Source organism: Oncorhynchus mykiss, chromosome 2, assembly GCF_013265735.2.
Source record: "Oncorhynchus mykiss isolate Arlee chromosome 2, USDA_OmykA_1.1, whole genome shotgun sequence".
Classification (NCBI taxonomy): domain Eukaryota; kingdom Metazoa; phylum Chordata; class Actinopteri; order Salmoniformes; family Salmonidae; genus Oncorhynchus; species Oncorhynchus mykiss.
Window position 1 is genome coordinate 24622107 of NC_048566.1, and position 12225 is coordinate 24634331.

General features: G+C 42.3%; 1 long non-coding RNA gene across 4 annotated transcripts in view; it reads left to right on the forward strand.

Moving 5' to 3' along the window:
* Positions 1–162: 162 nt before the first annotated feature.
* LOC118936392 overlaps positions 163–12225 on the forward strand; it is a 62182-nt gene continuing 50119 nt past the window's right edge. For 2 of the 4 annotated variants that reach the window (XR_005035987.1, XR_005035986.1), the window contains exons 1-2: positions 7329–11743; positions 11833–12155. This is a non-coding gene — a long non-coding RNA (uncharacterized LOC118936392). Of the gene's footprint in view, positions 1371–7328; positions 11744–11832; positions 12219–12225 lie in introns of those variants that run through there. The other 2 variants (XR_005035985.1, XR_005035984.1) reach the window with 2 other exon arrangements.

The following is a 12225-nucleotide window of genomic DNA, read 5'->3' on the forward strand; positions in this document are numbered from 1 at the left end:
TCAATCTTCCAATGATATGCCTACAAATACGTCACAATGCTGCCGACATCTTGGGGAAACGGCAGAAGGTCTAAGCTTATTCCTGTCGCATTCACAGCCATATAAGGAGACATTAGAAAACAGAGCTTCAGAAATTCTGCTCATTTCCTGGTTGAAGTATCATCTTGGTTTCGCCTGTAGAATGAGTTCTGGGGCACTTACAGACAAAATCTTTGCAGATTCTGAAACTTCAGAGTGTTTTCTTTCCAAAACTACCCCCAACTACAGTACATCCCTGATCTTCACAGCTGCCTAACCACAACTCCCTCACCCTATAAGGTGCATGTCTCATGGCTCTACTTTGTGAGGTTCTTCAGTTTAGTGTCATTCTGTTGTGTTGGAATGTGTAAGTCTGTCATCTGTAGCTGTATTTCTGTGTCCTTGTAGTGATCATTAGGGCCCAGTTTTTCAGAAGTTATCTATCCAGATATCGCCTATCGGATATGATTAAATGCATAGAAATATAATGAATACAACATATAATGAATAGAACAGACGAATCATTGACTTCTATTCATTCTATTTCTATGTTTTTAATCTTATCCGGTTAAAAAACCTTTGAAAAACTGGGCCCAGTACTCAGTCATCCCTTTCTATTGTATCTGACTGGCAGGACTCTCTCTGCGCGTCCCAAATTGCTCCGTAGTTCCTATATAGTGCATTACACTGTTGTTTTAAATGTATGACTTATTTTGCAATTGTAATCAGATGTTGTATTGTATACAGAGCCTTTATAGATATTTTCGCTTATTACTCAAAAACAAAGTATGTATTTTACCATAAACATAATACATTGTTTAAACTTTGAGATAGTATCCATCACCCCCCCCCCTACACAAACTGTTAGTGAATGATTGTGGGAGAGCATTGAGCAATACACAAGCTTGTGTGAGTGAGGGCATGCTGGTAAAGTGCATAGTGGGTGGATGTGTGTGTGTGGCTGAACGTATGTGCCCTCAGCATGTGCTGTGTTGGGTCTGAGATCAGCAGGGCTACCTGTGCTAAACGGTTTCCTCAGCACTCTCTCTCAAACACAACCTCTGTTCCATCTCTCTCAGACAGACACACTGTGACCAAAGCCACATTCTAAACATGCATGTTCTGTTCCCCATAGCAACGCTGCATCCTCCATACAATCTGCCCTTCCCAAGCTCTACCTTAAACACAGCCTGGCTGGTTCACCATGGCAACGCCAACGTCTGGTTGAGTACACACACACAGGCAGCGCAGCATGGACAGGCCCAGGGCTGGCTGAGATGTGGACCCGGCATATGTCCCCTTGGCAACCCAGAGCGACTGAGCAGACAGAGAATGTAAAAGTGGTTGAATATGTGAGTAGAACATGGAGAGCGGGAGAGAAAAGGTGTCCATCACATACTTTTGCCACACTAACATGCACTCTCATCATTCACTTAATTTAATTAGCTAACTATTCATCCTCACCCTCCAGTCTCCTACCTGGACCTGTGTGACACGTTCAGGTGATGACACAGCACACACACACACACACTGCTTTAGACACTGTCAGGTGATACCACTGCACTATAGAGTAGATTCTTACCTTTGACCTCCAGAGTTCTTCATCTGGCTGGTTTGAGGTTTTTCTGATTGCTGTGTCCTCAGGCAGAGATAAATGTGCTCCTCTGGCCGGCATTTGGAGTTATTACCTCTGCATCCTCACATTCTGATTAAATCTGCTGTGTTCACCCTTTCTCTGTTTCTTACACACACACAACCACTGACTGCGTACATGTCCTCTACTATAGTACAAACTGCACAAAGCAATGAGGCTGAAAATGTGGTCGTGTAGATTGTCACTCCCCATCGGCTTGTTCTAGTGCAGACACTGAGGCATATTTCACCAAGACAATGACCTGCAGGCAGAGCGCTACAGAGAACTATCTTCACGTGGACAGATTTTGGGGTGGAATCAGCTCTCTTGCTTCACCTGTTCCTCTCTACTACAGTGTACAGTGCCTTCAGAAACTTTAAATGAATTAAATTGAGATTTCTTTGTCACTGGCCTACACCCAATACTCCATAATGTCTAAGTAGGATGATGTTTTTAGAATTTTCTTCACATAAGTTGCATGGACTGTGAGCAATAATTGTGTTTAACGTGATTTTTGAATGACTACCTCATCTCTGTACCCCACCCCTGTAAGGACCCTAAGTTGAGCAGTGAATTTCAAACACAGATACAACCACAAAGACTAGGGGATTTTCCAATGCCTCGCAAAGAAGGACACTACTGTATTGGTAGATGGGAGAAAATAAAAGCAGACATTGAATATCCCTTGGAGCATGGTAAAGTTATTAATTACACTTTGGATGGTGTATCAATTCACCCAGTCACTATAAAGATATAGATATCCTCCCTAACTCAGTTGCCGGAGAGGAAGGAAACTGCTCTGGAATTTCACCATGAGGCCAATGGTGACTTTAAAACAGTTACAGTACATAGTTTAATGGCTGTGAAAGGAGAAAACTGAGAATGGATCAACAACATTTTAGTTGCTCCGTAATATTAACCTAATTGACAGAGTGAAAAGGAAGCTTGAACAGTCTAAAAATATTCCAAAACATGCATCCTATTTGCAACAATGTACTAAAGTAATACTGCAAAGAAATGTGGCAAAGCAATTCACTTTTTCTCCTGAATACAAAATATTATGTTTGGGGCAAATCCAATACAACACATTACCGAATACCACTCTCCATATTTTCAAGCATAGTGGTGGCTGCATCATGTTATGGGTATGCTTGTAATCGTTAAGGACTGGGGAGTTTTTTAGGATAAAAAGGAATGGAGCTAAGCACAGACAAAACCCTAGTGGAAAACTTGATTCAGTCTGCTTTCCACCAGACACTGTGGGATTTATTCACCTTTCTGCAGGACAATAACTAAAAACACAAGGCCTAATCTACACTGGAGATGCTTACCAAGAAGACAGTGACATGTTCCTGAGTGGCCCAGTTACAGTTTTGACTTAAATCTACTTGAAAGTCTATGGCAAGACCATAAAATGTTTGTCTAGCAATGAATAACAACCAATTTGACAGAACTTGAAGATTTTTGAAAGTAATAATGGGAACATTTTGCACAATCCAGGTGTGGAAAGCTCTTAGAGACTTACCCATAAAGACTCACAGCTGTAATCACTGCCAAAGGTGCTTTTATGAAGTATTGACTCAGGGGTGTGAACACTTATGCAAATGAGATATTTCTGCATTTCATTTTCAATACATTTGCAAACATTTAAACCTGTATTCACTGTCATTATGGGGTATTGTGTGTAGGAAAAAAAATTCAGTCTGTAACACAAAATGTGGAATAAGTCAGAGTATGAATACTTTCTGAAGGCACTGTATGTTTTATCAGGAGCTAAAATGGCCGACATGTTGGTTAACGACATCACAAGCCGCTCTCACCATGTCACCTTAACTAACTGTCCGTGTAATTGGTGCTATTGCTGCCAGCTCACTTCTCACTGGCCCTGGAGAATATATTATTATTAAGCCTCACCTTGTCCCTGCGGTCCTTCTTATTCAATTATGGGTGAAAGTCGAGAGGGTGTGTGTTCTCGGGATACTCGCCGGGTCTTAGTAAGCATTTAAAAGGCAAAGACGTATTGTAATGTATTTAGACTGTCAGCAGTATATCTCCAGCTGATTTACATCGATGTGCATGGCTCACCGCTCACCGCTCACCTGGGTGATGTCATTTATCCTGGGTAGAGCATCTGGGCTACATGTGTCTTTGTTTCATTTGATGAACTGTGTGTTATGTGCTTACAACTAACAGCAATATGCAGTGACATTATTGATTCCATTTCCTGATGTTTATATACAGTACATGTTTGCAGCATGCAGCCTTTCTGTACAGTAGGGCAACTCTGAATGAGATATAGTAGGCTGCATTTGAATGAAGCAGACGTGTGGTGGCATGTTACATCCCACTGGGGAAAATACTGGTTGAATTAACGTTCTTTCCATGTCATTTCAACCCCCAAAATGTCATGTGATGTGAAGCAATGTGGAAAACAAATTGGATTTGCAAAAAGTCATCAATGCATTTCGTCTTTTTGTCACCCAACTTTTAAACTAAATCCAATGACTTGGTGAAATGTTTTGTTGAATTCACGTTAGTTGACAACTCAACCAAATGTAAATCAAAACTAGATGTTGAACTCATGTCTGTGCCCAGTGGGATAAGATTGAGGTACTATCTTCAGTGTCTTGACAAACGGATATGTTTTCCTTGAGACATCAAAGATATTCATCATCCTCCTCCTCCAATTCTTTCCTCGGCTACTCTAGCATCTTGAATAGGCAGTGTTGTCAAAGGAGGTACTGTACAGTATGTGCAGTAAAGCCATCTGTGCATCCGCACCCTCCTCTCCCTCCTCCTCCTCCCTCCCCATTCTTCCTCCCCGGACCCCAGTCCCCCGCTGTGTGCCTCATTGAAGCAGACTGCAGCTCTCACGGCCGTTTACTGAGATTGGGCGGCAGCCCTAACGTACTCTGGCACCCTCGTCACAGGAGCTGCATTCACTCAGCGCTCCGCCAACGAATAGGGGGGAAGGGGGGGGGGGGGAAGAGTACTACCAGGGAGGATAGGGGGTAGGATGCTTGCCAGATTGTAGCGTTTTCAATGCCATTGAATATTTAGAGTGTGTCAGCTTGTGTGAATAGAGCTTGTCATTCTGCATGCTGTATGGAGTGCATGTTTACCCAGAGTGTCTCCTGTTGGCCAGGAGCTCACATTATCTCACTGGTGTTTTCACTTATACACAATGAGGAGCAGTGCCCCCCCCCCTCCACACACAATCTCCCTCTCTACCTCTGTCTCTCTCCTTCCCTGTCTGTATAAGTGTTTATTCCCCCTCTCTCTCTTTCTCTCTTTCCCTTCTCCCAACCTGTTGTTCTCCCTGGTGTAATCTTTACTAAGTGTGGTTGATATCAACTCTTGATATCGGTTGAAGTCAGATGTCACATGTACGGTACATTAGTTGTGTTAGCTAATTATGTACATATAATAATGCATGCTACTCCATTAGTTGGACATAAAATCACAAAATACCTTATGCAAAGCCTTGGTTTATGCATGTTAACATTAGAAGCCTCCTCCCTAAGTTTGTTTTATTCACTGCTTTAGCACACTCCACCAACCCTGATCTCCTAGCTGTGTCTGAATCATTGCTTAGGAAGGCCACCAAAAATCCTGAAATTTCCATCCCTAACTATAACATCTTCCAACAAACCTAGAACTGCCAAAGGGGGCAAAGTTGCAATCTACTGCAGAGAGAGCCTGCAGAGTTCTGTCATACTATCCAGGTCTGTGCCCAAACAATTTGAGCTTCTACTTTTAAAAATCCACCTTTCCAGAAACAAGTCTCTCACCGTTGCCGCTTGTTATAGACCCCCTTCAGCCCCCAGCTGTGCCCTGGATACCATATGTGAATTGATTGCCCCCCTATCTATCTTCAGAGTTCGTACTGTTAGCTAACCTAAACTGGGATATGCAGCAACTTGCTCAAGACCACCCCCCACTTCTCCTTCACCCAAATCCAGACAGCTGATGTTCTGAAAGAGCTGCAAAATCTGTCTCCCTACAAATCAGCTGGGCTAGACAATCAGGACCCTCTCTTTCTAAAATTATCCGGCGAAATTTTTGCAACCCCTATTACGAGCCTGTTCAACCTCTCTTTCACATCGTCTGAGATCCCCAAAGATTGGAAAACTGCCGCGTTCATCCCCCTCTTCAAAGGGGGAGACACTCTAGACCCAAACTGTTATACACCTTTATCCATACTGCCCTGCCTTCCTAAAAATCTTCGAAAGCCAAGTTAACAAACCGATCACCGACCATTTCAAAACCCACTGTACCCTCCACTATGCAATCTGGTTTCCGAGCTGGTCATGGGTGCACCTCAGCAATGCTCAAGGTCCTAAACGATATCATAGCCGCCATCGATAAAAGACAGTACTGTGCAGCCGTCTTCATTGACCTGGCCAAGGCTTTCGACTCTGTCAATCACCACATTCTTATCGGCAGACTCAACAGCCTTGGTTTCTCAAATGACTGCCTCGCCTGGTTCACCAACTACTTCTCAGATAGAGTTCAGTGTGTGTCAAATCGGAGGGCCTGTTGTCCGGACCTTTGGCAGTCTCTATTGGGGTGCCACATGGTTAAATTCTCGGACCGACTCTTTTCTCTGTATATATCAATGATGTCGCACTTGCTGCTGGTGGTTCTCTGATCCACCTCTACGCAGACGACACCATTCTGTATACATCTGGCCCTTCTTTGGACACGGTGTTAACAAACCTCCAAACAAGCTTCAATGCCACACAACACTCCTTCTGTGGCCTCCCACTGCTTTTAAATGCTAGTAAATCTAAATGCATGCTCTTCAATCGATTGTTGCCCGCACCCGCCCACCCGACTAGCATCACTACTCTGGACGGTTCTGACTTAGAACATGTGGACAACTACAAATACCTAGGTGTCTGGTTAGACTGTAAACTCTCCTTCCAGACTCACATTAAGCATCTCCAATCCAAAATTAAATCTAGAATTGGCTTCCTATTTCGCAACAAAGCCTCCTTCACTCATGCTGCCAAACTTACCCTCGTAAAACTGACTATCCTACCGATCCTTGACTTTGGCGATGTCATTTACAAAATAGCCTGGTCCTCACTGCATATTCATCGCCAAACCCACTGGCTCCAGGTCATCTATAAGTCTTTGCTTGGTAAAGCCCTGCCTTTTCTCAGCTCACTGGTCAGCATAGCAACACTCACCCGTAGCACGCGCTCCAGCAGGTATATTTTAATAGTCATCCCCAAAGCCAACACTTCCTTTGCCGCCTTTCCTTCTAGTTCTCTGTTGCCAACGACTGGAATGAATTGTAAAAATCACTGAAGCTGGAGTCTTGTATCTCCCTCTCTAACTTTAAGCATCAGCTGTCAGAGCAGCTTACTGATCACTGTACACAGCCAATCTGTAAATAGCACACCCAACTACCTCATCCCCATATTATTACTTACCCTCTCCTTCTTTTGCACCCCTGTATCTCTACTTTCACATCATCATCTGCACATCTATCACTCCAGTGTTAATGCTAAATTGTAATTATTTCGCCTCTATGGCCTATTTATTGCCTTACCTCCATACTCTTCTACTTTTGCACACACTGTACATAGATTGTTCTACTGTGTTATTGACTACGTTTGTTTATGTGTAACTTTGTTGTTGTTTTTGTCGCTCTGCTTTGCTTTATCTTGGCCAGGTCACAGTTGTAAATGAGAACTTGTTCTCAACTGGCCAACCTGGTTAAATAAAGGTAAAATAAATTAAAAAAAGACTCTCCTATAAAGTGCTTCATACTTTAGCACAGAGCTGGCTTATTTTTGTAAGATAATTTTTTTCAAACAGTACAAAATATACACATACAAACGACCACATGCAAACACACACAAACATCAATAACATCACCCTGCCCAGATGCCCAAATGACCTGACCTATTTTCATTAACTATTCATGTTTCTATTTAAAGATGGATTGGCGTTTTTCATGGAAAACTCTCTCATTTGGCCTCTCTTTTATTGCTGACTCCCACACTGCTGTCCTGCTCTTTTCCCCACTGCCCTGGTCATGTTGCTTTGGGAACATTGCTTGATCAGTACAAGAGTCATTTTAGTAAGAGGCCTGAGGCAAAAATATGTCCCAGCTAGCATATTTGGTTCCTTGGAAGTTGGTGGAACATATGTTTATGGTTTCACATTGGTTGTGGGAAGGAAGCCAAATGTTTCCTGACCAGTTAAACCAAAAGTTTTTCAAATGTTCTGAGAACAGACTTGAACATTTAGCCCATTCTGGGAGCATATATTTTTAGGTTGCAGGGAGGTTCTGAGTACATTCTATTCTGGTTCCTTGAAAGTTTTCGTGGGTGGTTTTATTAATGCTCTGAGATCTGAAATGGTAGGTTATTTGGAGGTTTTTAAATACCTTTCTTAAAACTTTCTTTAAATGTCTCAATAATACTGTTCACTTTTTTGAACTCCAACACAGATAAGACACATAGGAATTCATTTCCTTAGGCATTATTGTTTAATTTTATTGTGACACATCATCAGTGAGATTCAAACCTATAATATTCTGGTCTCTATGAATGGAATTAGTCCACTGTTCCACCAAGATGGAGCTAGCATGCCAGGTTGTTTTACGCATTCAAAGCTGTTCATTTTAGTCTATTCAAACAGACCGCCTTTCAAAGGAAACAAGCACTCATTAAGATCAGGTGGCAAAATAGTGGGCGCGGCAAACACATATGAACACACTTAGAGGATAGAGAGAGTTTTGTTGATGCTACGTAATGTATACGTTTTTAAATTACATTCTTATAACGTTCCCTGAACGTTACTAAAGTGTTCTTGTGGGAAGGTTCTATGTAAAATAACCATAGGACAACCATGCTCACACCAAGCTCTAAGAAACATATTGTTCTCAGAACGTTATGTGCTAGCTGGGGTGTAACTAAGAATATTTTTGAAAGGTGACATAAACTGTGATATGTGTCAGTCATTCACATAGCAGCAGATTTCTGGCTAACCAAAAGAGTCAGAAAATAGTTATGCAGTGCTGAAGCAGGTAGGTAGTGACCTCAAGGTTGGGGGGATTATGGGAACACCGGAGGGCAGAGAGAGACAAGGGAGGTGACGCCGGGGGCTATTTTTCTATTCATTTCTCTTTCCCTCTCTCCCTCTCCCTCCATCATGCCTGTGGCCTCAAAAGAGAGGTCAGGGATATGGTCAGGGTTGGCGTCAGTGCTTTTTCTGCCTGAGAGCACCATGAAAGGGGCACCCCATCAAACAGCAGATGAACTACTCCATAATATGTGTGTGTGCCTGTATTATTGTGTAAGCGTGTGTGTGTGTATGTGTGTTTGTTATTCACATTCTCCTACATTTTGGCCTTCCTCTCCTTATTTACACATTCATGAATACACATCAATGTGTTTCTGCGTTTGAACTCCCTCCACCTCTGTTTGACTTTGGCTCTGATGTTGGCAGTTGTGAGCGTGCTCAGTTTGTTTCACGCTGCCACGCACTACCTCCCCTTCATAGCGGCAGTGCTCTGGGCTCCTCTCAGAAAGGTTCTGGTTCTGGAACACTGACATACAATATTGATCTGTCCATCCCATCCTTCCAATTCCATGTCAAACAATCACATAGACCTCTGAGGTCCTCCATAATCTTTTCCAGAGTTCGGTTGGGTTTTTTCTTTGCTGTCTGTACTGTAATTGTCATTAGTTCAGCTTGATTTGTTGTTTGGTTCTTTTTCTTTCAGTTGTGGGTAATACATATTTTATGTTTCGAACTCTCTTTAGTGTGTTATAATCTTGCCTAACTGTGGCATGTCTTTGCCTTTTCTGCACTTTTTCAGGTGTACGATTCAAAATATATATATATTTTAAATCATTGAAGCCCACACATTGTCTTTTGAAAAACTCTTATGTCAGAGAGAAGAGAAGAAGTTAAAGGGAGCGAGAGAGAAAGAGAGAGAGGGATGGAGAGAGAGGGATGGAGATAGGGATGGAGAGAGGGAAAGAGAGAGAGGGATGGAGAGAGGGAAAGAGGAAGGGAGAAGGGGGTGAGGTAAGGACAGGGGTTTATCATTAGCATATCTAAGGAGAAGGTAGAAGAAAGGGATGGAACGTCCTATTTTGCTCTTTGACAGATAACAGTCTAAAGCCCTGTCTTGTTTCCAAGCAATAACAAATATATATCCCTCCCTTCTTCTTTCGTCCCCGCTCTTGTTTTCCTAGGAGAAATATGCTTACTCCTGGCGAACAGGGGAAGTCATATTGTCCCGTGAGGAGCCGTGAAGAGCTCTTTGATACATTGAGATTATTACAGGGCTCTGTCAGATTTTCCTGCTGGCCTGTGTGTGTGTGTGTGTGTGTGTGTGTGTGTGTGTGTGTGTGTGCCCATGCATAAGAGACATAAGCAGTCGCTAGGGGGCCCCGACCAGGAACTCAGTCGGGGTCTCAATGTAATATTGAGAGTAAGAATAGCAGAATATAGAAGGAGCCATTTCAAAATTTGGTTGTGCATCAGCAGGTTTTCTATTGTTGTCAGTCACTGACAGTCACTCAATGAGCTATGTGAGCTAATGATTTGTAGATGGTAAGATAGTCTAGCCAGCTATCTAAACTTGTAGTAATCATGACCGAATACTCACCTGGGTATGCAGTGTACGTGCCCAGGGGCCCTGACCTCCAGGGGCCCCCATTGATTTTGTTAGTCACTCTCATTCACATATTATATTAACATGGCATAAGTCATGGCAAAATGTGTTGAATTGCAGGAAATGAGCTTTAAAACTGCAAACATTTCTCTCCACCCCATGGCAAAATGTGTAGAATTGTAGGAAACTTGCTTTAATAAAAACTGTGCCATTTTCTCTATGCACCATAGCAACATTTGTAGAATTGCAGGAATTCTACATTAAAACGTAAATGTTTCTCTCTGCCGTCAAGAGGTGGGCCACTAAAATGCATGTCATTCAATTGTTGGAGACTTCCTCGTCGTCAGTCATTCTGGATGGACTGAGTGTGGAAAGCTAAAAGAAATGCTAATTAGATTTTGGAGGTCCGACTCTTCCGAGTTTTTGGCAGTCTCAGAGAGTTTGCTTCGATCGTCACCACGTGAAGTGATTATGCTGCAAATGGCCCTTTTGTTATCTTGGGGAGGCAGTCAGTTGTAAATAGCTGCAGAGTTATCTGAGCAGCACAGTCAGTCGGAGAGGAAACGAGTAATTGGATAATTAATTTAGTCTTGGACAGGTCAAACGGGTTTTCCTCATCTGCTTTTCCTTTCCGGCACTCGCTCTGTGGCAAGGTCTCCAGGACACGTGATTAATGTGTGTGTGTGTGTGTGTGTGTGTGTGTGTGTATGTGTGTGTGTTGGCTGTGTGTGATTGATATGTGCCATGGACGGATAATTACAGCGCATTCATCTCCCCTCTCCCTCTCTCCCTCACCCTCTCTCCCTTTCACCCTCTAGACATGCAGGATGGGTAATGATGATGACATGAGAGGTTGTTTCAAATGACATGTTGTTGTTTCACCATATTTAAAGGGATAGTTTACTCAGAATACAAACTAATATGATTTTCAACCTACCTTGGCTGCAGTTGATTCAATAAGGCAGTTTTGGGATTTTAGTTTCCTTTCAACACTTGATAGCCATATTTGGTTACTGTTAGCAATCTCAGTAACACTTAACATTAAACTGTTCTTGTGCCTGTGTAATAATCTGTAATTACTTTTGGAGCAACATTTTATTAGCATGTTGTTACATTTCATTTCAATTGCATAGCAATGAGCTGAGAGTTTTTGTAACTACTGAACACAAGAGGAATAGTGACTGTTCCTTATTCCACTTCTGTCGTAACTCCATTATTATGCAATTATAAAGCAATTTCCAAAATCCTATGTAATAACAATGTGCTATTGTAATAATCACACGGTTAGTATGTCATGATAAAATGAAATCAAATGAAAATGTTGCTCTTACTTTTTTTTCACATATAAGTTTTGTTTTGGAGCGTCACTGGGTGGATTCATAGGAGCATTGCCGATAATCACTGGAGTGTAACAATGGGAGGAACCAGAACAACTCACAGCCCGATTGGTACGTACACCTCCCCTTGTGAGAATGCAGGTACAATCATTCAGATGTATTCCCATTGGTTCACTGCATATTGAAGCCTGTATTTAAAGCCTTGCAGAAGCAGCATGGGGGAAGAACCGCGTGGGGCATTGATGAGGAAGGAACTCAGACGAACAGTGAAGTAAGGGAAGTGCATCGTTTTGAACTATTTTCCACTGGACTGGGTGATTTTAAAGAATGGATTTTGGACTTTAAGGAGTAGACTGGTTTATTGTAAATATATATATTCAAAGACAATTATGTGGCATTGTACTGCTCAATATTTCTTTGTGCCTCAGGCCTAACCCAGAGGTGGTGAATCTGGAGTGGACAGAGCAGAAGGAATACCATGAAAGGACTTCCCCACCTCTTAAAATTCAACTTTAGCCAATTAGTGAGTGGCCTAAATGTTTACCTATTTATTTTTGTTTAAAATAAATGTCCATACTTTTTTGCTGAAATCA